General features: G+C 38.2%; 1 protein-coding gene across 1 annotated transcript in view; it reads right to left on the bottom strand.

The window, feature by feature from the left end:
• Positions 1-1,062: 1,062 nt before the first annotated feature.
• The window catches only part of Rbm12b (RNA binding motif protein 12B), a 62,157-nt gene continuing 36,618 nt past the window's right edge, over positions 1,063-26,601 (bottom strand). The window contains exons 4-9 of the transcript XR_010050222.1: positions 24,780-24,849; positions 24,480-24,554; positions 21,705-21,762; positions 17,507-19,407; positions 10,857-11,004; positions 1,063-3,861 (exon numbers count right to left, since the gene is read on the bottom strand). The gene's annotated coding sequence lies outside the window, so the exon portion shown is untranslated. The remainder of the gene's footprint in view (positions 3,862-10,856; positions 11,005-17,506; positions 19,408-21,704; positions 21,763-24,479; positions 24,555-24,779; positions 24,850-26,601) is intronic.

Raw genomic sequence — 26,601 nt, forward strand, 5'->3', positions numbered from 1 at the left:
AGTTCTCTTAAAGGATCCATAAGGGCCGATGTTATAATTCTTTCAAGCATGTTCACTTTTCTCATTTCCTACCCTTCTTCCTTCCTACCGCCAAAGCAAACGGTCACTAGGTGTTATGAAAGCTCCTGTGTAGCTGGGGTTAACATCATGGTGCTCTTTCCACTTCCTGTTTGCTGTTTTGCATGTTTCCTGTTTTTAAAGAGCTGTGGTCATTCTTTAAATCATGAAACAAGTGGCTAAATAAAAGAAATGCATGCTGGGTGGTTGTCTCATGAGAGGATAAACATTAGAGCAGAGTCTTTAGGGTGTACCAGGAGGCCCCCTGCTAGAGGTACAGCCAGCTTGTTAGGCCTGTGCAGTAGGCCTGCTTAGCCCAAGAGGAGCTAAGCAGGATCTGGGCTTCTCCCAGGATCCAGCAGCCTACGGTTCATCCCCAGTTCCACTCCACTCTCCCTTCACCTCCCCTTGACTACCCTGGCCAAGTCACCCCGATTCTTCTTCAGTGGTGATGCTTACAATGCCCCACTTTGGGTCAGTGTCTATATGATGGCAAATAAAAATTATAAAACTCCTCATCTTGGGCCTCATATCCATCAGAATGTTGGAGATTGTGCATCCCAGCTCTAGTGCTCTCATAAGTTTGATTTAAGAAAAGATCTAAGCCTCACTTTCCCCAATAGGTTAAGTAACAGTTGATGAGTTGCTATTAAGATTCCTTAAAGAATTAGCCAAGTGTGGTGATACACTCCTGTAATCCCAGCACTTGGGAGGCCAAAGCAGGAGGATCCTTACAAGTTCGAGGCCAGCCTGGGCTACAAAATGAGCCCAAGGCCAGCTTGAACTACATAGTGAGACACACACACAAAAAAAGATTCCTTAAAGATCAAATGTCCCATTCTATGTACCATCCCTTTTGAAATGATCTAAAATGTCCCACAAATCTTTACAGTTCAGGAAACCTAAAGTAATATTTAAATTAATGGTCATTATTCTATACGACTTTATCCTTTATTCTAATATTTGAAAAAATATTTTATATTTATGAATTCCAAATGCCATTGTTTATTAAGAATATGTGAATGTACATACATGTCCCTTTTATTCCATCTTAAAATATAAAGTCAAATCAGAAAAATAATCTCATCAATGTGTAGATCAAGATTTGGATCAATAAGTCACATTTATTATTATTTTAAAGAAATATTTTAAATATTACTATTAGCATGATAGTAATTCACTTTATTCTAAAAGAATAAAGACCAGGCATACATCCACTGTCTTTTTCAAGGCATATTAACTACAATTAAATGGAAAAGGTATCCTTGCATTTTTTCTTTTCCCTATGCATAGTTCAAAAGCAATGATTTGCTGCCCCCTGGCTGTAAGAAGATCCTAATCTTTTAAATCAACTGTCTTCAAAAGGAGAAATAACTACACTGAGTATTCAAAAAGTGGAGAACTGGGGGGATTTCTCACCTCTCATGGATATTGGGATGTAAATTAGCACTGATTAAAAACCCGAAGTTTTAGATCAGATTGCCTGGGTTCGGATCCCAGCTCTACCCTGTACCAGCTGTGTGACCTGGGTAAATTTAACTGAATCCCTCTTACCTTCCTTTCTCAATCTGTAGAAGGGTAAGAAGAATGGTAGCTAGTCCATGTGGCCAGTGTGGGAATTAAACGAGTTCATACAGTGCTTAGATGCCCTGGCACAGATGCTGGATATTAATAAAATGGCAGTTTCAAAGGAACGGTGAGGAGATTTCTCTCTGACACCAGCACTCCTGGCCTCTGAACCCCCTGTGGTTCTTGTTTTTTTCTGTTGCAGCATTTCTGGCCTTGTGACATACTGTAGAATTCGATTTGTATTAGCTCTGTGACTCTGCCTGTATGTTACTGTAAAAAAAGTACAGGGACCTTTGTTTGTTCATTGATGTGTACACCAAGCACTGTGTCAGATCTGGTGTATACTATGTACTTGATAAATATTTGCTATAAAATTAATTTGCTGCCATAATTTCCTTGCTATCCACAGAATCTTAAACTCTTAAGGCTGCCAGGAGTTTTAAAGTATAGCACGTTCATCCAGCAACCTTTTGTGTAGACTTACTCCAGACTGATGTTCAAGGCGCAGAGTTTACAAAATGACTAATGCCCGATGTGTGATCAAGTACAAGACAAGCACAAAAACAAATCAGTTCAAAATACTAGGTTTCAGGACAAAATGTTGGGCATTGAGGATGAGAGTGCACATGTCTCTCCAGGAAATCAGAGAAAAGTGATGTAGTGTAAGATGCATTTTTTGGGCAAAAACTATATTTTATATTCAAGTACAGGAAGCACTTGAAAGAGAACCCTGAGAGAACAGCCTGTTTGGGGCACATAGAGGATCACAGGCTTGTGTTGGGGAAAGGTTTATTACTGCATTAACAGTAGATACGCAGAAAGGCCAGGTTTTTGATTATGGATGTTAACAAATACTCTGGATTGGTTTTAACCAGACAAGGCTAAATACTGAGAACTAGGAGCCCAGTGGGGGCTAGAAGAGAGTAAGCAAGAGTGCAGAATATTTTGCTGCTGACTTTTGTTTTGGGTTGTTTTTTCATGTGTGTGTGTTGTTGTTTCGTTTTGCTTTGAGACAGAGTCTCACTCTGTACTTCTGGCTGGCCTTGAACTCACTATGTAAACCAGGCTGGCCTGGAACTTGCAGCAATCCTCCTGTCTCAGTCTCCCAAGCGCTGGGTTTATAAGCTTGCAACACAATGCCCAGCAAGTTCAGGGTATTATTGACAGATATCCAGGATCCAGGCAAGCAAGGACTCAAACCCAGAGGAAATCATGGAGTCTTATAGTAAGTGTGGCTCTATTCTGGGTGAAAATGTAAAGTATTATAAAAGGCTTTTTGTTGTTAAACTAAGAAGAAAATTTTTATGGGTCGGTGTGTTAGAAAACATGATATATATATGGAGTACTATTGTGTCATAAAGATGGATAAATCTGAATCATTTCTAGCAAAATGGATGTATCTTGAGACCATAATGTTAAGTGAAATAAATCAGACACATGAGCTTTAATATTGTATCAGCTCTCTTATATGAGAAACTCAAAATATAAATAAAGTGCAAATAAAAGATAAACAGGAGGAAATAGGGAAATAGATTTTTAGCAAAATGAAAGGGATCAAGAGATGGAGGAAGGAGTAGGGAAGGAAGAGAAAGGGAATGGAAAAAAGAATTAAAATGTGCTGTGCACACACACCAACTCCTTTATGAGGAAGGTAAACATTGTGTATGGCAAACATGTTCTAATAAAAATTAAAAATTGAAAAAGATAAGGGTAACCTGTATGAGATATAGAAGAATAAAGGTCAGAGATGGGATCATAAAAAAGAAAAGTCCTCAGCCATGGCCAGAAGAGAACACAGCTAAGCAGCTCATAAGAGCAACCCCTGAGCAAGATTCCACATTAATCCAGAGTAATACCTGAGTTTTGCTGCGAATCTAGCATAAAATTTTTTCGTAAGACTTCAATTGCCTTGTTATCTAAGTATAAACATCCCACAGGATGTATGCGATTGTTCTAGAGAATAAATTGCAAGTTAGACAGTCTCTCAGAGTTAACAAGGGAGGCAGAATTGAGCAAACCTAACTACAAGCATCATCCTAGCGTCCAGAGAATCAGCAAACTCCAAGGCGACTATCACTGCTGGGGTGTGCTGCTCCCTTCAAAGGCCAGGCAAAGCATGCAGAGCCAGGTGAGCGAGCTTGCTGACGATACAGTAGTAAGATGGCCAGAGCTTGGTCAGTCACAGAAAGTTACCAGCCCTGGGCTTGAATGACCATCACTTCCAGTCTTCTCACTCTGAAATGCAGAGACATTAGTTAGGTACATGGTGGGCTAATAATTCTGACTGCAGGGTCACCCTCTGTCTAGGCAGAGCAGTAGTTCTAATGAGTAGAGGAAGACACAACAACAACAAACAAACAAATGAAAAACTTCCCCGTAATTACTTTGTACACAAAACAAAAATTGATTGGTAGCATGTTCCATTTTTGCAACTGGTTTTCTTGGCACAGTATAGAACCCATCATAGAGAAATGAAATTTATCATATTAAAAATCACATTGAAATACATTCTTGATGATTTTTATCTCGACCTCCTTAAAAGTGAGGGATTTCAACAAATACAGTATATCACTGAGAATATTCTCAGGCTAAACTACTGCAAAATGCTAGACATGTCAGAGGTGATCGTTTCTATCATTTGGTATGACATCTTAACAAGCAAAAGTTCCATGACACAAATAACATCCTACGGGGTTCAACACAATGTTTTTTACAGGGCCAAATAGCAAATATTTTCTGCTTTTCAGTTCATAAGGTAACAACTCTTCAACTCTACCCAGGTGGCACACAAGCAGCCAGAAACTACACACAAACAGGGAGGGGGAGAACCAAGGAACAGAAACAACAGACAGAAACAAGTACCAAGGTAGACCGTTTGCCAGCCCTCGAACTAGAACCTGTATCTTGTTCTTTTCTCTTAACAATATATCTTGGACAGTGGATTGAATGATTGATTGGTTGACTGATTGATTTTAGACAGGGCCTTGCTATACAATTCAGGCTGCTCTTGGGCTCACTTTGTAGCCCATGCTGGTCTCAAACTTGCAACAATCCTCCTGTTTCAGCCTCCCGAGGGCTGGGATTTACAGGAGTGCACCACCACACCTAGCTGAGAGTGGATTTTAAATCAGAATATTAGTGAGGTCTCATTACAAACAGAATGTGTAATAAACCACTGTATGCATATAACACAATTTATTTGGTTGTTCTAATTTTTTATTATTAGAAGTAATTGCTACAGTGAGCTATATTTTACATACTTCCTTGTGCATATGTATGAATTCATGTGTTGAATAAAATACCTACAGTTTAAGTTGATATTGCCAAATTATCCTCCAGTTTTGTACCCTACCAATATCATCTGAGATAAAATGCTCTAGATCCACATGGCATTATATTGATACAGAGTAAATATGGGATCCACTCTGTTATTTTATAGTTCTACAGATGGATGCTCAGTTGTCCTAAGATCATTTGGTACATCATTTTTACCTCCTAATTTGAAATTTTATTTGATTAAAGTCTTCTGCTTTTACTAGCAGCCAAGAAAAATGTTTCCTATTCACATATCAAATGAAGAAGTTAAAAATCTGAATGTTATCTTCATCAAAGCTGCCTCTCTTCCTCCCCTATTCAAATCTAAGAACAAGCAACTGATTTTGATTTTATTTTGAATCTATGAAAGACATATGGACATCAACTTAGATAAACATATTATCCACGAGATTTTGGGAACATCGGTAGCTGTTGATACCCTAACATGAGAAGTAAGCAGTTATGTGTATATTGTTATTAATGTGCTACTCTGCTGCTTCGTTCATCCCTCAAACTCTGAAATTCTATGTCAAAACTACATAGAGATCTAGATCCACCACCCTGAGGTCATGTCAAAGTCAAGGCTCATAGGAAAAAAAAACCCTTCTCTGCAATATTTGCTCTATTGCAGCTAACACTAAATAACACAAAACATAAGGGTAGATTTTCAAGGGTAATTCTTGATTTTCATTATATTTGACTATTGAATCATGCAACAGCTACTATCTATACATAGTTGGGCACCTGAACTTCAATAGTTGAAATCAAGATGGACTACTAAATATGTACCATATATCTAAGATAGAATAAAAACAGAAGCCAACATACCTCAATAGTATTTCATTTAGAATTCGAAATGCTAAAATTCTGGATAGATTTGTTAAAATTTACTATAAAAATTAAGTTCACTCTTTTTTCTAAGTTGTTCTGTTTCCTGTAGTTGCTACAAAAGTTATAACTACAAACAGGGCTCTTTCTATATTTCCATCATTGCTATTTAGCTCACCCTAATAGAACTTGTGAATTCAGTGTGTAATTTGAAGGCTTAGCTGTGACTCTTGGAATCTACAAAGAGGAACTATAATCATAGGACTTCCCAAAAGTTCAGAGTAAATAGCACAAAACACAACCCACATAGAATAGCATTCATTCTGCAAATATGGATTGAGTACTAATTATTGCCAGAAATATGTTTGTCACAGAATCAGAGTTGTAGAGGCCTCAATAACTATTTAGCCTTGACCTGCTGAGGCATCAAACTTCGGTGAATCCCCTAGCTCCATCTTAAAAACAGCCTCTACCCAAGGAGAAAAGATTGGAATTGCTACACTCTTGAAATCTTTTTTCCACGTTAAGATCTGTAATTCTGTGTGTATTTCAATTTTGTGATCAAGGTCTCTAGCTGGATATAAATCTGCATTAGAAAAGGTTATATCATAAATTTATATAGCACAGTTATGCCCATGATTTACTTGAGCATTTCCTCTCGGCATGTAAATACATTTCATCAGCATCTAAAATATCTAAAGCAATACAGTTCTGTAATCAGTAGTGTACTAAAAGGAGAAATAAAATTAAATATATCCATGCATCACATCATGACATCAGTTATATTTTGAGATATGTGACTTTTCATTGATTTATCTAATACTTATTTAATGAGTATAAGGCAAGATATGTATAGGATCAAATATCCATAAGCAAGGACCCCTTTCTTCAAGTAATTTGTCACTGTACAGTTTTCCAACTTCCCTGGCCAGTGTTTCTCCTGAAGGTAGATTCAGTTCCTTCTTCATTTATGCTTGTATTACAGCACTCAACATGTTGTCATTTTCCTGTTCTCATTTCTTGTTTCTCTCAGGACTGCAGTTTGTAGGTGAAGGAATTATTTATCTTTGAACTAGGTATATTACATATGCATGGAAGCCACGCAAGATGCATCGAAGTCTTAGTGTCAGACTATCACAACACCAATACAGGAGAGTTGGACAAACATGGACCTCCACATGCGACAGCCTGAAAATGACACGGCATCAACTATGCAGGACCTTGGCCAGGAATGCATGGCTCGATCTACTATGTTAAATGTGAGAGAAGGAAAAAGTGATATACATTCTACTAAGGAGGTGGGACAAAGAGACTAGAACTATATTCTTATAAAATATTAATAATATAAAAGACAAAAGAAGCTTGTGAAAATTTTCCATATTGAATGACTGACAAGCCAAGACAATCAAATGCAATGACTTAACCTAGACTGGACTTTTATTGGAGAGAAAAAGTACCATCAAGGACATTATTAGGTCAGTGAATAAAATTGGGATGTGGATGGTAAATTAAAATATTGTATCAATGTAAGTTTATGAAACTGGGGACTTCACTGAGATTATTCAAGAGTATTTCTGTTCTCATGAAATATGTACACAAAAAATATTTAAGAGTAAAGAGGTAGAACATATATAGCCTTCAAAAGTTCAGTATAATTATGTATGCACACACAGTCATGCATACATAAACAGTGTAGGAATCTAAAAGAAAAGTACACCTATGTTCCTTGTATGACTTTTATACTTGCAGATTTTGATAAGTTTGAAATTAGTTTAATAAATTTGAAATTATTTCCAAATAAAGTATCCTCAATTGCATAAAAACCATATATTTTAAAAGATATTGGACTTCATTACTATTTAACGAAATACAAATTAAACATTATAAACTATAGGCAAAAATTTAAAGAACAGAAAATATTTAGTTAAGGTGAGTATATTGATAAATAAAAGTTCACATACATGATGCTAATGGAAATACAAACCTCATTGGAGAACAATTGGATCCATACCTTAAATCTTTTAACCTATAAACTCAGTGTCTAAGAATCTGTCTTATAGAAATAAATATACTTGTATACATTAATAAAATATAAGACTCTCTTATGGATTGTTCATAATAGCCAAAAATAAATAAGTAACCTAAATATTAAATAATATGTTAATGATTAAATACATAAGGAAACATTCATACTATTGAATACTATGTAGTAGGATGAGATAAATGTTGATATGCTATTACAGAAAAATGTCCAAAATACAGTGCTGTACAAATGATTACATTCATCTTGTGAATCTGGTATATATACATAACAAACCTTAATTTCTTTTACGTCCCCTCCCTTCCAGCTGCATTTGTTTCCTTACACACACATAAACACACACACACACACACACACACACACACACACACACACACCAGCATCTCTTTTTCTCTCCTATTAGGGATTTTTAACTTTGCCTTTTAGGTTGTCTTCTGATTTTTCATTAATTCCAGTTAAACTTAGGTTAGTATTCTTTGCATTACCTAGCTGCTGTTGAATCCATTTTTTTCTAGTTCTCCTTGTTGTTGTTTGTCAGGTGATTGGTTGGTTGGTTGGTACTAGGAGCCTAAGTCAGGACCCTGCACTTGCCAGGTAGGTGCTGTGCCACCGAGCTATGCCCTAGGCCCCCTCCCTTGTTGTTTTTGAGGTATCTCTGAGTAACTGGTATTTGAAAGCATACCTGTCTTTCAATTCTGGTATTCTGTCCTCACATTGTCATTTTTGTTTTCTATACTTTCAATATGATTTTTAATCTCCTGGATTTCTTTTTGGAATCTTGTCATAGACTCTTAGTTCCTTGCCAAATTGGTCATTCATGTTCTTCATCATTTTGTTTAGCTAAATAACCTTTCTCTTTCCCTAGTGTCTTCTGTAATCTTTCTTATTGTTTTGGTTAATACTTCCATTATCTGATTAGTTATACATTCTATGTACCTTCTAAGGCCTTCATTGATCTGTTTTTAAATCTCATCTGTTAGCCTTTCAAATAATTTGACTGTGACTTTGGCTTTCCTCAACCTCGATGCCCCATAGGAAAATCTGGAGTTTTGGGAAACATTTTGATGCCTTATCTTATGTTTCTATTATTTTTCATTTTCTTGCTTACTTATTTGTTTTGTTTTGCACTTAGGTGCTCAATTGGTTATAGTGCAACGACTTTGTTACTAGTATGGAGATCTGTTTAATTAGTCAGCTTTAAAGTCCTCTGCTTCTGTCCCAAGATCTGATTACCTCTGCTAATATGGGAGAAGGACATAGTGCAATGGGCTCAGGTTCAGTTCTCTGGGAATGAATGATAGTATTGTTAATGTCACAAAGGTAATCCTGACATTGACATACAGAGAAAAACTGTTAATAGAGACAACTACACAATCATGCAACATCAAGTAAATCAGTCATGGTGCATCACACGAGTACTGACATACTGTAAGAACTAAGAAAGTACCACCCTTAACCTTAGAAAAGAAATCTACAATTACAGTGTAAACCCTAAAACAAATCAAATACTGGCATACTACAAATATCTGCTCAATTTGGTAACTATCTCCATTAATGATAGAAAAGAACTCAACAGTAGTAACACAGTAACCATCTAAAGATTACTAATGCTTAATGGATATGCTATTAAAGATGTAAGGGGTTGAGAATGAAAAATACAAAATGAGAAATTTGAAAAATTAGTGGGAAATGAGGAGGAAAAGTAAGAAAAAGAATCTCATCATGGAGGAGAAGGATATTTGTAGAGTCAAAAAGAAGCAACAGAGTAAAACTAAAAATAAAATATAAAAAATAAATAAAATGGACCTCCCCTCCCTGGTAAGCGGTGGCAGGGTGGCAGACTGCAGCCCTTCCAGGGGGAGAACCTGCAGTATCTCCTGAGATCCACGCCATGTTGGAACTTAGGACGCTGTGAAATCAAACGACCATCCTGCCTCCCTCCTAAGCAATAGTGAACCTACTGCTACATGGCCTAGAGTCAAATATTCCACTTCCCCTATCCTCCTTCTCCTCCCCCCATTAGCAAATGGGAACCAGAAATCTGAGCATCTCCTGGGAGGTTGACCATAGCAAATAAGGGGGACTTCCTTCTACCATTTCTTTGAAGGCAAATATTTTTATTACTGTTTTGCTCCTTTCTGATTAATGGTACTGCTCTATTCAATATTGTTTTGATAAGTTCTTTAGTGTTCTACCTTTCATCTCATTTTGATATACATGATTGAAAGAACTATTACAAAGATAACAAAATATACTGTGATACCTATTACTGTTATCCCGGTAACCTGCTGTGAAGTTCTGTACCAATTTCACTGTACGATCTTAGTTGGCTTTATTCTGACTTGTTCTGTTGTATACTTTCAAAATAAAATTTAAAAAAAATAATTCAATAAATAAATAAATAAAATGGAGGATAAAATTTAAAAATTTCAAAGGTACAAGAAAGGAAAAGAGAAAAAAATAAAAGAAGAAAGAAAAATAATGAACCCAAACACATTTTTTAAAAAGTTCTTATCTTATTTTTGAATGAGTGGTTTCCTTTGAGGATCCTCAGTTTTGCAACCCAGCAAATCTGTTTTCTCCGTTTAGCCTTTAAGCCTGTGGATTTCTGAGTCACGCCCCCGTCCCAGAGACCCTCCAGGGCAGTGTCCATGCCAAGATGTGACCTTGCTCTCTTTGGTGGACAGGGAAGGCTGTAGGACCTCAGATCTGTTCTAGATGCAGGCAGCAGGTCAAGGGTTCAAGCACTTACTGTCCCCAAGCACTTTCAGACCTACCTGTTTCTGACACTGTGATGAGAAAGGCTTTGCTGCCTGAATTTAAACTTCTCAGGAAATCTTGGGTTCCCTTTTTAGCTTGCACCCTGTCCACAGCTATTTCTCACCCATACACGGTGGGAGGGTAACACTGGGAGCAAGGAAGCTACGTTTTAGTTGTTCTGAGTCCCAGATTTCAATAATCCACTCCCTCCCAAATGGCATATGATCAAGCACTCTGGCAATATGGTGGGTGCCCAGACATGGGTCCCCCCGCAGCTGTTGCCTACCCTGTTGAGGAAGTCCCCTCTGAGCAGAACTCCACGCTGTTTCTGCAGCTCACGAAGACTGTGCATTTCGCCGGCATTCCTTCCTGGATCTCTCAGTCCTGGGTGATTGTCTTACTTACAAGGAGACCGGTTCCCTTCCCCAAGATCCCTGAGAGCCAAAACAAGAGTCCAAATTGTTTCTTGCTTTTCTGTTGTGAACCGTCTTCCCAATTTCTCTTTAATATTTTTTTCAGTCCTTTCTGATTCCCAGTAATCTACTTGTCTTTTCTTTTTCTTCAACAAGTTTTTGTTTACCAGTGTGTGGATTCTGAATCTCGAAGCAGTTGAATTTTGCCACCAATCTTTCTCTCCCAATTTAAATTTGACCACAATCAATTTTAATTTCACCACAATCTTTCTCTCCCAATTTAAATTTGCAAGGGAGTCTGTACAATCCTATTAATAATATACTTATGTCATATGTTTTTATATGCATGGAAAAGAGGGAGGGAGAAAGATAGGTGTGGGGGAGACAGAAAGAGACAGAGCGGGGGGGGGGGAAGGCTTTCCTATTGGTATATATGTAGTTATGCAGCTGTGGTAATTATTCTATCTAAAATTCTAGTGAATTGAAAGGAAATACTTACCAAAAGAAAATAAAACCAAATAAGAAACATGACCATGATAATACAGTGGCTGTTAAAATAGACAAGCGGTCCAGTTTGGCACAGTTTGTTAAAGAAATATATGAAGAAGACTTAACAGGGCACACTAAGGAGCCAGCATGGCTAAGTGGTATCCAGCATGTCTGACAGTGATGTTATCTTCTGCAAAGTACAGAAGAACCGGGTGGAGCTTGGAGAGTAAGGCAAATGCAGAGCAGCCAAGCAGTTGTAAAGCTGTAAAAAGGAGATGTGATAATGAAAGAATCCATTGCCTACTGATCTTTAACATATGTGCTTCTCAGCCTTCTATCTACTGCACCTAAGCACCTTTTATATGTGTGCATTCTGACACTGCAGATTAGCAGAATTAATAGAGTTAAGTAGTGGTGGACTAATAATCCAGCATATTCCAGCAGAAGCACATAAGCATGAGTACTCTTGAGAAATTAAAGCAGACCCAAGAGAGAAGGGGACAGAAAAGGGGAAGTGTCGGCCAATTACTCTAGATTAACAAAAACTATATATGCTAAAATGCCCAGAAATAGCAGAAAAGGAAACTAGGTTATACAAAACACACTCAGAGACAAAGCAAATTAATTTAAAAACACACTCAAAGACAAAGCAAATTAATTTATTGGCTCAAACCTAAGAGGGAGACCTCTTCCCCAAGGGAGATTACTCAACCAAAGCACTAAAAAATTATTTCCTCGAAGGTGGCAATGAAGAATATTTGTGTCAAGGAAAATACTGGCTTAGACACCACAGCTACCTGCTGGGAAGAGTGAGTTGGGCCAAGCCACGGGACCCCGTTCCAGCCTTTTGGACTGCCCTCTCTCCCCCCGAAGGCCACACCACAGCTGCCTGCCAGGAAGAGCCTCAGGATTCCATCCCAGCCTTGCGGACTGCCCTCTCTCACCCGAAGGCCACACTGCAGCCAGAAAGAAGAAGCTGGGCTGAGCCACGGGATCCCATTCCAGCCTTGCCGACCACCCTCTCTCACCTGGAGAGCACATGGCAGCTGCCCCACCTGAAGGAGAGAACAGGGCCAAGCTGTGGGAAACTGCTCCGACCTTGCCTGAGACCTTCTTTTAGCCTGGAGAGCACCAGCACTACTGCCACCGCGTGGAGGAGGGAGCAGCACTTCTGAGGAGGTTTGAGGTCTACCTAGGCCATCAGGGGACCCTCTATCAGCCTGGGGAGCTTTGCCATCCAAGGAGTTGGATGGTTACACAACATCCAATCCCCGGCAGAGTTGAGATCCTTGCTTTAGGGGGTTGGAGGCCCACTGGGCTTGCAGCCACACTAGACTGGGCTTACCAGGATTTGGGATTGCCTGGAACACACCAGGTATCCTTCTTTCCCTCAGGGAAGCTTTGCTCCAGAGGGAGGAGCTTTGTAGCTTGAGGAGGCCTTAGGTCTACCTAATAGGAGCCTGTCAACCTTCTTTTAATCCGGGGCTTCACTGCCCAAGGAGGGAACTACACTACCAGAGGAGTCCAGGAGTCTAGGACATAAGAGACAATTTACAACATGCCCAGGGGAAGCTTTGGAACAACACTTGAAGCATGGAAATATAGGAACATGACAAAACGAAAGACTAAAATGCAATCTCAAGCATCCAGCACAACCCAAGAAAGCCTAGGAGCCATGTACATAGAAGAAAATACATGCCATATGCCTGAAATACCTGAAATAACAGTAACCAAAATAAAGAAGCAACTCCGGGAAGCCTTAAAGGAATTCAAACTAGAAATAATCTCTCAGGTAAAAGAAGAAATGATAAAAGAAATGAAGGAGATGCTGAACATATCTAAAGAAGAAACAGTTAAAAAATTGGAGGAATTAAACAAAAAGATAGAATCCCTGGATGAACAATATAAGAAACAAACAAAATATATAAAGCAGATGCAAAGAGATATACAGGAAATCAAAAATTCCAATGAAAGTTGTAAAAACCACCTCAATGAATGTGAAGATAGAATTGAAGACCTCAAAGATAAGATTGCAGAGAGTGAACAGCTCCAAATATCCATAACAAAAATAAAACTACACCCAGACATATAATAATCACCATCCCAGAAATCAAACAAAAGAATAGAATGTTAAAAGCTGTCAGAGAGAACAGACAGATCACCTATAAAGGAAAATCTATAAGAATCACAGCAGACTTTGCAGCAAACAATAAAGTCAAGAAGAGTATGGAGTGAAGTATTTCAGATCCTAAAGGAAAATGGTTTCCAACCTAGACTGATGTACCCTGCAAAACTGTCCTTCAGAATCAATGGAGAAATAAGATACTTCCATGACAAAGAACAGCTGAAGAACTTCATGATCACCAAGCCAATCCTGCAAAGAATACTGAAAGACAGTTTAGATACACTTAGGAAAAAAACACTAAACAAAGCAGATAATTAAACAGAACAGAAAGATAAAGATACAACAGCAGAAAGACAACATGTCAACAATAAACCAATATATAACAGTTATAACCATTAATGTAAATGGTCTCAACACACCAATTAAAAGAAATAGACTGGCAGAATGGATCAAGAAACAAAATCCAACCATATGCTGTCTACAAGAAACCCATCTAACCCAGAAGGATACTCACAGACTGAAAGTCAAAGGATGGAAAACAATACTTCATGAAACAGGAAACCAAAAAAAAGTGAGGGTAGCTATTGTGTTTGTGGACAATGTGAACTTCAAACCAATAATGATAAGAAGAGATAAAGAAGGTCACTACATACTGGTTAGGGGAAAACTTCAAGAGGAAGAGATAACTATCTTAAATATATATGCAACCAAAGTCCAGAGCACCCAGTTATATAAAACAAGTATTAACAAAAATAAAAAACCAAATTAGCAGTAAAACAATGATAACAGATCTTAACACACCATTGACACCAATGGACAGATCAACCAGACAGAAAATCAGCAAAGAAATAAAAGAACTGAATCACACCTGTGAACAAATGGACTTGATAGATATATACACAGTATTCCACTCAACAACAACAGAATACACATTCTTCTCAGCAGTACATGGGTCATTCTCTAAAGTAGACTATATATTAACTCACAGAACATATTTAAATAAATGCAAAAGAATTGAAATTATCCCTTGCATGTTATTGGATCATAGCACTATAAAATTAGAAATTAATGATAAAAGATACTGCAAAAATCCCACAAACACATGGAAACTGAATAACACACTCTTGAATAATCAGTAGGTCAAAGAGGAAATTAAAGAAGAAATTACACTATATCTACAAACAAATGAAAACACAAATACAACTTACCGGAATCTGTGGGATACAATGAAAGCTGTCCTCAGAGGAAAATTCATTGCACTGAGTTCCCACATCAGGAAAACAGAACGAATACAAATAAATAACCTGATGTTACACCTCAAACATCTAGAAAAGAACAAGTCAAGCCCAAAGCCAAAAAAGAGGAAATTATAAAAATCAGAGCAGAAATCAATGCAATAGAAACTAAGAAAACAATCCAAAAAAATCAATGAATCAAAGAGTTGATTCTTTGAAAGAATAAATAAAATTGATAAGCCCCTAGCCAATCTTATTTTAAAAAGGAAAGAAAAAGCTCAAATTCATGCAATAAGGAATGAAAAAGGCAAAATCACTACAGACCCTATAGAAATACAGAAGATCATCAACACCTATTTCAAAAACCTCTACTCTCAAAGGCTTGATAACACAGAAGAAATAGACAGATTGCTAGAAGCATATGAAGTACCAAAGCTAGATCAAGAAGATGTAAAACTGATGAATAACCCAATTTCTATTAATGAAATTGAAAACGTAACTAAGTCCTTACCTACAAAGAAGAGCCCAGGCCCAAATGGATTCACTGCAGAATTCAACAAGAAATACAGAGAAGACCTAATGCAAACACTCCTCAAACTCTTCAATGAAATTGAAAGGGGAGCAATCCTTCCCAAGTCATTCCTGGAAGCAAATATTACTCTAGTACCAAAACCTGAGAAGGACCCAACTGAAAGAGAGAACTACAGACCAATCTCCCTAATGAACACAGATGCAAAAATCCTCAATAAAACATTGGTAAATAGGATGCAGCAAATCATCAAAAAGATCATACGCCATGACCAAGTGGGATTCATCCCAGGCATGCAGGGATGGTTCAATATACGTAAATCAATAAATGTAATCCACCATATCAATAGAGGCAAAAGTAAGAATCACATGATCATTTCTATAGATGCTGAAAAAGCTTTTGATAAGGTCCAACATTCATTTATGATAAGAACCTTGCAGAAAATTGGAATAGATGCTCTTCACCCAATATAATAAAGGCCATATATGACAAACCAACAGCCAGTATCATACTAAATGGCCAAAAATTGAAGGCCTTTACTTTAAAATAAGACACAAGACAAGGATGTCCCTTATCACTGGTCCTATTAAATATAGTACTGGAAATACTAGCCAGAGAAATTAGACAAGAGAGAGAAATAAAAGGCATGAAGATAGGAAAATAAGAAGTTAAATTATCATTATTTGTAGATGACATGATACTCTACATAGAGGACCCCCAAAACTCCATTGAAAGACTCCTTGATATAATAAATAAATTCAGCAATATGGCTTGTGATGTTTGCAGCGACACTGCTGTGTAGCTTCTGGCTTTAATTTCTGAAAAAGTGCAGCAGGCAGAGGGCATAGCTATAGCAAAACCCCCGGGCCATGCAGGAATTTAATGTAAGCAAGGCTTCTTATTTTTTTTTTAATTTAAGGAGAAAAGAAAAAAAAACAGTGAAGGGGTACAAGTTATACAGATTTACAGAAGAAAAAAAATGCACAGTTGGAAATCACTAGTTAATGGATTACATATTGCCATCTTAGAAATAATTGTTCAAGTCACAAAATTAAAGCTTGTAGAGTGGACATTCCAACAATGATACTGCAAACAGTTCTGTTCAATGATCCAATAAAACTCTGTGATATCATTTTCTATCTTATACACTTAAATATACATGCAGTTATATAGTTTAGAGCACTTTCTTTTCCTCTCTTTTGTACAATGACTATTACACATTTTGGGTTTCATTGCTCCCACGGTTCTTATTGCTTTTTTGGAAGAGAGTAAAACCAAATGTGACATAACAGAACAGAATCGGTCAAGTCAAAAGGGTGGACATAATAGATAATATAAAAACATAATACAAGGTGATCAACAATGGTTACCATAATGCCTCCCGCTATCTCTAATAGAATTGCCTATATCATTAGTTGTAATACAATTGAACAAAACAGTAAAGAACAAAACCGACAAAACCAAAACATTGGAGACATTGTAGGTCTTCAAAAGTAAATAAAAGTCAACGAGAATGGGCGTTATAATGAATCTCATTATCTTCTCAGCTGATGCCTAAACTTTCGAACCTGATACTATCCAGCAAAACAGAATAGAGGAACCTCAGTCAAAAACAAGATGGTGAGAGTAATACAGGGCTTCAAATCGAGATAATAGAAAGTCAAAGTGGGTTACTATATTATATCCTGCTATTTTTTTCCCTTTAATTAAACGGATAAAAATAAAAAAGTAAATAATGGAGTGGAGATTGAGGAAAAAAGAGGGCATTACAGCGAAACAGGGCAGATCAAAACATAACCATTTAAGCAGAATAGTGTTTCACCACCAGATAATTCCAACCCAAAAGTAGTTACCATATTGACTCTTTCCTTGAAGTCCTTGAGTACAACTTCGTATACTGTAGCATTAAGTATATCAAAACAATGTAAAACCATTTAAGAGAATGACAGCATTATAGAGTATTTAGAATCGACTAACAGAAAATGAACAATGGTTTCTGTATAATCTCCTTGTCTTTAAAAGGTTTTTGCTTATACTATCGTACATAATAAAATCCAATAAGATACAACCTGTTTAGACCATTGGAGACAGAAGAACAAAAGCTAGATGAGACTTCAAAACAAGATGGTACTAAATCAGTATTACCTATTAAGATGTCATTTTCTCCAAAATAGCTGTTCCTATCATCCAATCTTCTCTGTCTCATTTCTGTTGAGCTCTTTTTCTGTCAGTAGCTGTCAGTTTGTCTTCTTCATTTTGTTCTCTGCTCCATTCGTTGTGGCCTCCCCGCCACTATTTCTGGGTTCTTTGTATTTTTCTTTTTTTAGAATATCCTGCAATACTTTCTGTAGGGTTGAATTGGTGGTTGCAAATTCCCCCAGTTCCTCTTTATCCTGGAAGCACCTTGTTTTTCCATCAATTTTCAGGGACAGTTGTGCAGGATATCTCAATCTTGGCTGGAGATTATTATCTTTCAAAGCTTGAATTATTTCCCCCCATGCTCTTCGTGATTTGATGGTTTGTGCAGAGAAATCTGCTGCAATTCTGATGGGTGGTCTGTTTCTTGTCTCTTACAGCTTTTAATATTCTGTTCTTGTATTGAATTTCTGGAATTTTTATTATTATATGTGTGGGTGTTTCTCTGTTAGGGTTGTAGGTAGCTGGGGTCCTGTATGCCTCATACATCTGAGTATCTTTACCTTTTGCTAAATTAGGAAAATTCTCCTGGATTATTTCTGTGAGTAGCTTTTGTAGTTCACTTGTTTGTGTCCCTACTTCTTCTTTTATGTTCTTAATCCTTAAGTTATGGCTCCTCTTATCATCTTCTTGTCTTTGTATTATTACTGTTTGTTTCTTTGTTATTTTTAAGAAGTTTTTCATTTCATTCTCCCATATTACAAGTCTGCCCTCCAGTTCAGATAGTCTGTCCTTAGTTTCTTTCAAGCTGTTATGCCAGTCTTGGATAGACTTCTTAATTTCTTGATAGTCCCTTTGAACCTGCTTCACATACTCAATGCTTTCTCTGTTTTCTCCATCAAGCAATTCTCCCCTCTTTTTCTGTTCTTCCATTCCACCATCTGTTTTTTCCTGGGTGGTGCTTAGCATTTCTCTAACTATTCTGCATACTTCTAGCTTCAGGTCGTTGATAACTTCATTCCTGAATTGGTCTATGAGGCTCTCTATATGGCGCTTAATGTATATTGGTGCGGTGTCCACTATTGCCTGTTTCTCAGAATTGGGGGCCGAGGAGCCTTTCTTGTTGCTTCCCTTCCCCATATTTTCTGTTCCTTATAAAATGCAAGCTTACATAGGAGGCCCGGCTTCCCTGCCTGTCAGCCACAGCCTGATCAAATTGCGCTGGCTAGTTGTTCCCGCCCACCGCTGCGCACCAGGGAGTTGCGGAGGAGGCAGCCTACGCGGGAGTCAGTCGCTCCTCCGGGCCACCGTCAGGCTCTGGGATCTGGGTTAGGCCAGCCTACTGAGTCCGCCAGCAGCGTCACGCAGGCCAGGCACTTTTCACCAATCCCGTCCGAAAGGGGAATGTGTGGCTGGAGTCGCCACCACGCCCTGCTCTTACAGGACTGCCCGAGCCCAGAAAGTCCTCCGCTGGAGTCAAACTGTGGTAGGGGGTCAGTTTCTCTCACTCACCTCGCCACCAGTCAGTGTACGCCTCCTTGTCCGTCCTGTTTTCGACTCTGTTCACAGACTCCCGTTCCCAGAGCTTCTGCGCATCTCTCCTTGCCGAGCCGCTTGTGGAGGCAGCCAGCTGCTGAGTGGCGGGAAACCCAAATCGCGGTTTCCAATGGCGCGGGGTCGAGCCTCCACACCGAGTCTTTTCTGTTCCTATTTTAGCGCCAGGACTGTATTCTAAGTTGGTTTCTCTCAGCCCAGTTCGTTCCTGAGTCAGCAGAGCATATCTCTACCGGTTAATGTCTCCTTAGTCTGCATCATTCCTGGCCTCTGAGCCGAGCCTTTCAGAGAGCCTCCGGTAGTTACTGTTGTCTGTCCGCCATGTTCTCCCAGAGTCCAACAAGGCTTCTTATAACCTACACCAATAAAACCAAAAATAAACAGGTAATTGCATGGGCCTGTGACCCTGGGGGGTAGGGGGCTAGGAGAGAGAGACGGAGAGAGACAGGGAGGGAGATAAGAGAGAGAAACCAAGATCTTTATCAGAAACCTTTGTTGCAACTCCACCTTTCCGAAAAGTGTTGGAAAACAGAGATCTGTATGTAGTAACTAAACTGCAATTATAGCAAAAGGGAGAGAGAAAGAGAGAGAGAGAGAGAGAAAGCAAAGTCAAAACAACTTTGTGGAGCCCACAAAGTGGCAGTGGACTACCTACCTCTGTATATCTTTGATGTGACAAAAGAATAAATCAGTGACTGTTCCCATTATTCCTTGCAAATGAGCAGTGCTGAGCAAAGCAGATACAGATAAAGAGCAGGAGAGGGTGACTACAGTTAGTCACATTGCAACATCTATTTCATAATAACTAAAAGAGAGGATTTTGAAAGTTCTCGTAACAAAGAAATGATAAATGCTGAAGGAAATGTACATGTGAAATAACCTCATATGATCATTACACAATATATACATGTATCAAAACATCTCCCTGGACCTCATATATATGTACAATTATTATTAAAAACAAAATAAAACTAAAACAAGTAAAAGTCTATGCTTAAGCAATGAAAATAAAAAGATAAAACAACATTTTACTGCCATGGCTCCAGCGAGCAGTGGGTGCTCCAGGGAAAGAACCAGCCAGCGTCTCCTGAGATCCCACCATGCTGGACCTTAGGGCGCTGGGAAAGAAAGCAACCTGGTGCCTCCCTGGTAAGCAGCTGTGAGCCCACCAGCACACGGGCTGAGAATCAGACATCCCACCCTCCTCTCCCCTGCCCGCCCCCTCCATTAGCAAGTGAGAGCCAGAAGTCTGAGCCTCTCTGGGAGGTTGACCATGTGCAATATAGCAAATAGGAGCGATTTCCTTCTACCATCTCTTTGAAGGCAAATATTGTTATCACTGTTTTGCTTTGTTCTGATTAATTGTATTGCTCTATTCAATATTCTGTTTTGATAAGTTCTATAATGTTCTGGTTTTGGTTTGATTTTGCTATACCTGATTGAAAGGACAATTACTGTGAAGATAATGAGACATACTATGGTACCTATAACTGTTATCCTGGTATCCTGTTCTGACGTCCTGTACCAATTTCACTACATTGTCTCAATTGGATTTGTTCTGTTGTATTTCACTACCTTCAAAAAAAATCCTAAAAACAATTTACAAAAAGAGAATAATTTTGTGATTTAGGGTTCTGATACCATTTCTAGGCACATCCTTGAGAGAAGTGTCTTTGAGATCAATAGAAGAACAAGAAATGCATGGGGCCCCATCTTAGTTACTTTTCTCTCTCCTTGTTGAGACAAAATACGTGACACCCAAAATTAGGGAAGGAAAGGTTTATTTCTTATAGTTCTTGGAGGTTTCCGCCCATACTCCGCTGGCTGCAAGGCCGGTGGCATGGCCGAGGGGCAGCCGTTCACTGCAACTGCAAACAGCAAGGTGGGAAAACAGGCAAAAGGCAAAAGAGAGAAAGACACACTCCTTTCCTGCCCTTACACTTTATGTTGGCTCCACCCCTAGGCAGGTGTATGTATCACTCATTCCGCCAATTTGAGGGCTAGAGAATGAACCAATCACAGCTGCTAGATTCAGCAGTGTCCATGATTGCATGAGACTTGGGAGGTCATCTGATATAAACCATAAAAGGCCCTGAATTATAAGGGATGATACATGTTATTAAATAAATAGTACTGCAGAAAATTACTACTTAGAAACATCATACAACACTGTTATCTCCCTGTTTCAAACAAATAAATTTTATATGGGTCAAGAAGTGAAGTACATAAAATGCAACCTTATAAAAGCTACAGATGTTAGGCATGGTGGCACACACTTGTAATGCCAGCATTCAGGAGCTGAGGCAGGAGCACGGCCTTGAGTTTGAGGCCAGACTGGGCTACATAGCAAGACTCTGTCTCAACAGACCCTCCCACCAAAACACTGAAAGATTAATGATTTGAAGTTGGGAGAGGGCTTTCAAAAATACATAACCAAATCACAGTGTTAAATATTACTAAAATGGACTGTACAAATTTACTTACCTGTTCGTTCGAAACCATGAAGAAGCAAATTACTAATTAGAAAAATATTTTTAACAAATACTATGTATTCAAAACAGTTCACTGACTATTACATCTAAAATGCTAAGGTCCCAGACATCCCAGAGTGAGCAACACAGTCATGTTGTCTGTATAGACACAGTTGACAAACCTGCAGGACAGGCACAGGGAGTATTCATCACTCTGTCAAGAATCTACTCACGGCGTGCCTACCAACAAACAAACACAGGCATCAGACAGAGAAGGTTTACTTTCCAACTTGATATCTTTTCAAGAGTTAGAAAGCATTAAAAAATTTTTATGGTAAGAACAAAACAATAAACATGTATTTTTAAAAAATGAAAATTTGGGTTATACTTTTTAATAATAATATGTCTATTTTTGTATATCATCATGTAGATTTAAAAATGAATGCTTCTGAAAATTATTTAAATGTTTCAGTTGATTCCCAAATACAGATTTAGACACATTCTGATAAATGTCTGAATTTTTATGTCATGGTATTTTTCATATAAACATTGTATTTATAGACCCTGCTAACAGAATGAGAAGTATTTCTAAAACTGATAATCTGAAGAAATATTAATCTTTCTTCCCTTTAGGCTAGCCCTCTGAGTATGTTAAACTGCACACAAGTGTTACTAGTACAAATAATATATTATATAAAATAAACTATTTTAGAATGTTGCATTATTGGGCTGGGGATTTAGCTCAGCGGCATAAGCACCTGCCTGGCAAGCGCAAGGTGGTGAGTTCAATCTCCAGTACTGCAAAAAAAAAAATGTTGCATTATTTTTTTTTCAGTACTGGGAATCAAACTCAGGACCTTGCACTTGCCAGGCAGGCACTGATGCCACTGAGCTATCTCCCCTTAGATCAAAAGTATATTTGAACACAAAGAGATAGGATTCAATGCTGCTTTTCTACTATGTTATTCTATTATTATAAGATTAACATATTGTTCCATTGACCATTGCACTAACAGTCAAAATGGGTGGTTTTAATGATTTACTCAGCAAGCAAGTTATTCCCAAAACAACTGTGAAGAAAAATAAAAAATTTACAGTTTTTGTTTAAAATGATGCCTCAGTGTTTCTTGGAGAACTGGTTGGTTCCAAGCAGAGAAAGTATAAAGGGACTCTAACACTTTTTTTTTTTTTTTTTTTTTTTTTTTTGTCTTTTTGAGACAGGGTCTCGCTATGCAGTTCAGGCTGGGCTTGAGCTCACTTTGTAGCCCAGGTTGGCCTCAAACTCACAAACAATCCTCCTGCCTCAGCCTCCTGATGCTGTAATGAGATTACAGAAGTATGTGCTACCATGCCCAACTGTGTATAGCAACTTGGCAGATGATAGAAATAGTAATAAAAATCAGTTGGGGGATGAATAATTCAATAATTTAAATTAAGACAAATGGTTATTCATATGAATACACAAGAAATAAACTCCAACTAGTTTAAAGAATTAAAGCTTAAAACCCATGTCCTACAAAAGTTTCTACAAACAGCATAAAAAGAAAAACTATGTAGATACTCTAGAGAAAATCAAGTCCATGTGTGTTGCAGTATATTTTGGAATAAAAGGAAACAACCAATGTCTATCAGAAGAATGCAACCACTTCATTTATTCATTCTACTCAAAATCTCTGTGGCATTAAATGTAACAACATGGGTGACTTTCTAAAGCATAATGTTTCCAGGCACGGTGGCCAATGCCTGTAATCTTAGCACTTAGAGGCTGAGATAAGAGGGTCACGAATTCAAGACCAGCCTTGGCTCAGCATGAGTTCAAGGCCAGCCTGGACTATACAACAAGAATGTCTCAAAATAAACAAACAAACAATAAAAAACTAAAGCCAAAATTAAACCACATGAAATGTATAAAAAAGCTAATTTTTTAAAAATGTGTAAAATATTATACAAGCTATACAAAATTTAAAAACAAAAATTGTATCATTAAAGTAGACATATATACACAAAGTAGAATTATAAAATCAGACATGGAATGCTCACCACCCTGAAGACAGGCATTATGGAAAGAAAGCCCGGGGTAGAGAATTGTGAGAAAAATGGACAGAACTTTAACTTATCTGGAACTTTTGGTTAAAATGTAAAATTAATATAGTTAAATCTACTCAGTGATATGCAGGTATTTATTAACTGATTTCTGTGTATTTTCTGTATTTCATAATGTAAAAAATATAAGAATTCCCAAGTAAAGTTTACAAAGAGACACATACAAAAATCCTATTTTATAAGACTGTCTTCATGCTTACTGTGTGTGTGTGCATGCATCTTATTACTTTACTTGTTGCTGAAACAAAATACCAACATCCAAAGTTAGAGGAGAAAAGATTTATTTAGCTCATTGTTTGTAGAAGTTTCAGTCCACAATCTGCTGGTTCCAAGGCAAGGTGGCATATGGCAGAGCAGAAATAGTTCATGGTGGGCAGAGGTAGCAAAACATCAAGGGATAACCATAGTACCTTCCAGCTTTTGTATCTTATTTAGGGTAACTTAGGGCAGGGAGCACTCCCACCCTTCATCCTAGTGTCCTTAATCCTAGCATTGCACCATGAATCAATTCCAGCATCATGTACTCTAGAGCCAGCCATGTCTGAAAAAGCCTCACCCATAATCCCACGAGGCTTTGGGCAGACATCTAAACACAATCCAAAGCAGTGTTTAGAAATACAGACTCTACCTCTACCCTCAAGATACACCAAGACAGGGACATACAGATAGATGAGCAAGTACAGAACATACTTAGCATTATAAAAATTTATTTTATGATTATAAAATTTACATTTTTAATCATGCTTCTCAGTACAAAGGATGATAACAAAATATGACTTTTTAAGAATTTACTAAATACACAGTGACATCAATCTCCTTCAAAACACTGCTTCCTTTGCTTTGAATATACTTACCTAACCATTCTCGCCACTTTCTGAAACAGTCATAGAGTCTTCTTTCATTAATATCTGGTCCCATGCATCTTCTGGCTTTTCCCCAAAATCAAAATGACAGTGAGATGTAAACATTTTGAAATGATTCAGGATATTAAGATGGCTACAACAGCACAACTATTAATGACACCTCTAATAATGAATACATAATAATTTTATCTAAAAGTCTTGGTTTTTATACTTGAATCGTGTTTCCTTAGTTTTGACCCACTACCCACTTCCTGTTTGAGGATCTCATCCAGAATACAATGTCACATTTACCTGTCATGTCATGTCATCTTCAGTTCCTCTTGACATTAGACTTTCTCAAATTTTCTCTGTTCTTGATGCCCTTAAGAGTTTTGAGAAGCACTAGTCAGGTATTTTGTAAGAATATCCAGGTACTGGGACTTACGTTTTTCTCATGCTTACACTAGAATTATGGTTTAAAGGAGGAAAGCCACAGGTATCAAATTACATTTTCATCATGTCAGGAAGAGTCTGCATGTGTTAGATACTGGTAACATTACTTATCATTGTCAATATTGACCTTAACCATTTGACTGAGATAACACTTGTCATGTTTCCCTTCTATGAAGCTGCTCTTTCTTTCTCTTCCCATGTTGTTGTTTGTTTGCTCTTTTTTTGGCATGCATAACAAATGAGCAGGTTTACTCCACCTCTTGAGGACAGTGTATTAATCAGAATCATTTGGAATTGTGCATGGGAAATTTGTCTCTTCTCCATTTATTTCCTTATTTATCATTCAATTATTGACTTATCAAAGCATGGCTTCAAGAATATTTACTTTTCACTTTGGGTCATAATTCATTATTACTTTAGTTGCTGAAACTGTTTCATTTTTGGTCACTGAGAGCTCATCCTATTCATATCTGTGTTCCTCTGTCATGACACTACTATGTGTGTCTTTTTTTATTTTGTAACAATCTTTCAAATCAATACACAAAAACATTAATGCAAAAAGAAATGCTAATGGAAAACACTAAGAGTGTTTATACAATCCCAAGCAGGAAGACCTTAGTGATTTGTAAATGTGTTGATATATCTCAGGTAATATTGGTTCAGCAACAATATTAAAATGTCCTACATTATATAGTACTTTCAATTTCTTAAATGAGAAAGCATTGATAAATTTATGCTATTAATAGGAGCTAACCTCATGGCGGATAGGTAGCAGCAGTTATGGAGGCTCTCTAAGCAGTTATGGAGGCTCTCCGCTTAGAATCCAAGAATGGTGCGGTGCGGGGAGTCCTAAGCAAGGGGAGATATACCCTGCCGACCCAGGAACGAACTAAGCTGAGAGAAACCAACTGGAAATGCAATCCTGGTGCTATAACAGGAACAGATAAAATCTCAGCATGGAAGCTTGAACCTGCACCACTGGAAGCCACGATTTGAATTTCCGGCTGCCACTGCTGTGTCCAAATCGGCATGGCAGGGAGAGAGACTTGCAAAAGCTCTGAGAGTGGGAATCAGCGAACGGAATTGAGAGCAGGACTGGCAGGGAGCCCTGCATCGACCTGCAGTGAGTGAGCAGAATGGGGAAACTTCCATAGAGTAGGAGGCTCCAGCAAAGGATATACTGGGACCGGGCAGACTAACCGGAACAGGACGCTGCAGTAATTTTAGTCACATATTCCCCTCTCAAGTGGAATTGGTGGGAAGTGGCTGGCCTGGGTGACGCCACTGACTAAGACCCAGTAGACTAGCCCAAACCAGGTCCCAGTGCCTAGAGGTGCACCCTAGCAGTAAAGCCTTCGGTAGGTTGACCTGGAGGGGAAGGCCCAGCAGAGGCTGCCCAGGTCTGTGTCTCCCTAGTACACTGCAGTGGGTGGGAACACCTAGCTGGTGCAATTCAACAAACTATAATGGAAAAAGAGAAAAAAATTGGGCCTCTTACATTCGCTTGTATGGAAGGAACAAAAAGTATGGGAAGAGGAAGCAACAAGAAAGGGTCCTCAGTCCCCAATCCTGAGAACACTGATCCAGGAAAGGGAAACGCAAAGGAAGACAGAAAACATGCAACATCAGACACAGCACCAATAGACATAAAGTGATATCTCCAGAGTCTCATAGACAAGTT

The sequence above is a fragment of the Cavia porcellus genome, unplaced genomic scaffold, assembly GCF_034190915.1.
Source record: "Cavia porcellus strain 051 isolate PalLab524CR breed Dunkin Hartley unplaced genomic scaffold, mCavPor4.1 scaffold_10, whole genome shotgun sequence".
In the NCBI taxonomy this organism is placed as follows: Eukaryota; Metazoa; Chordata; class Mammalia; order Rodentia; family Caviidae; genus Cavia; species Cavia porcellus.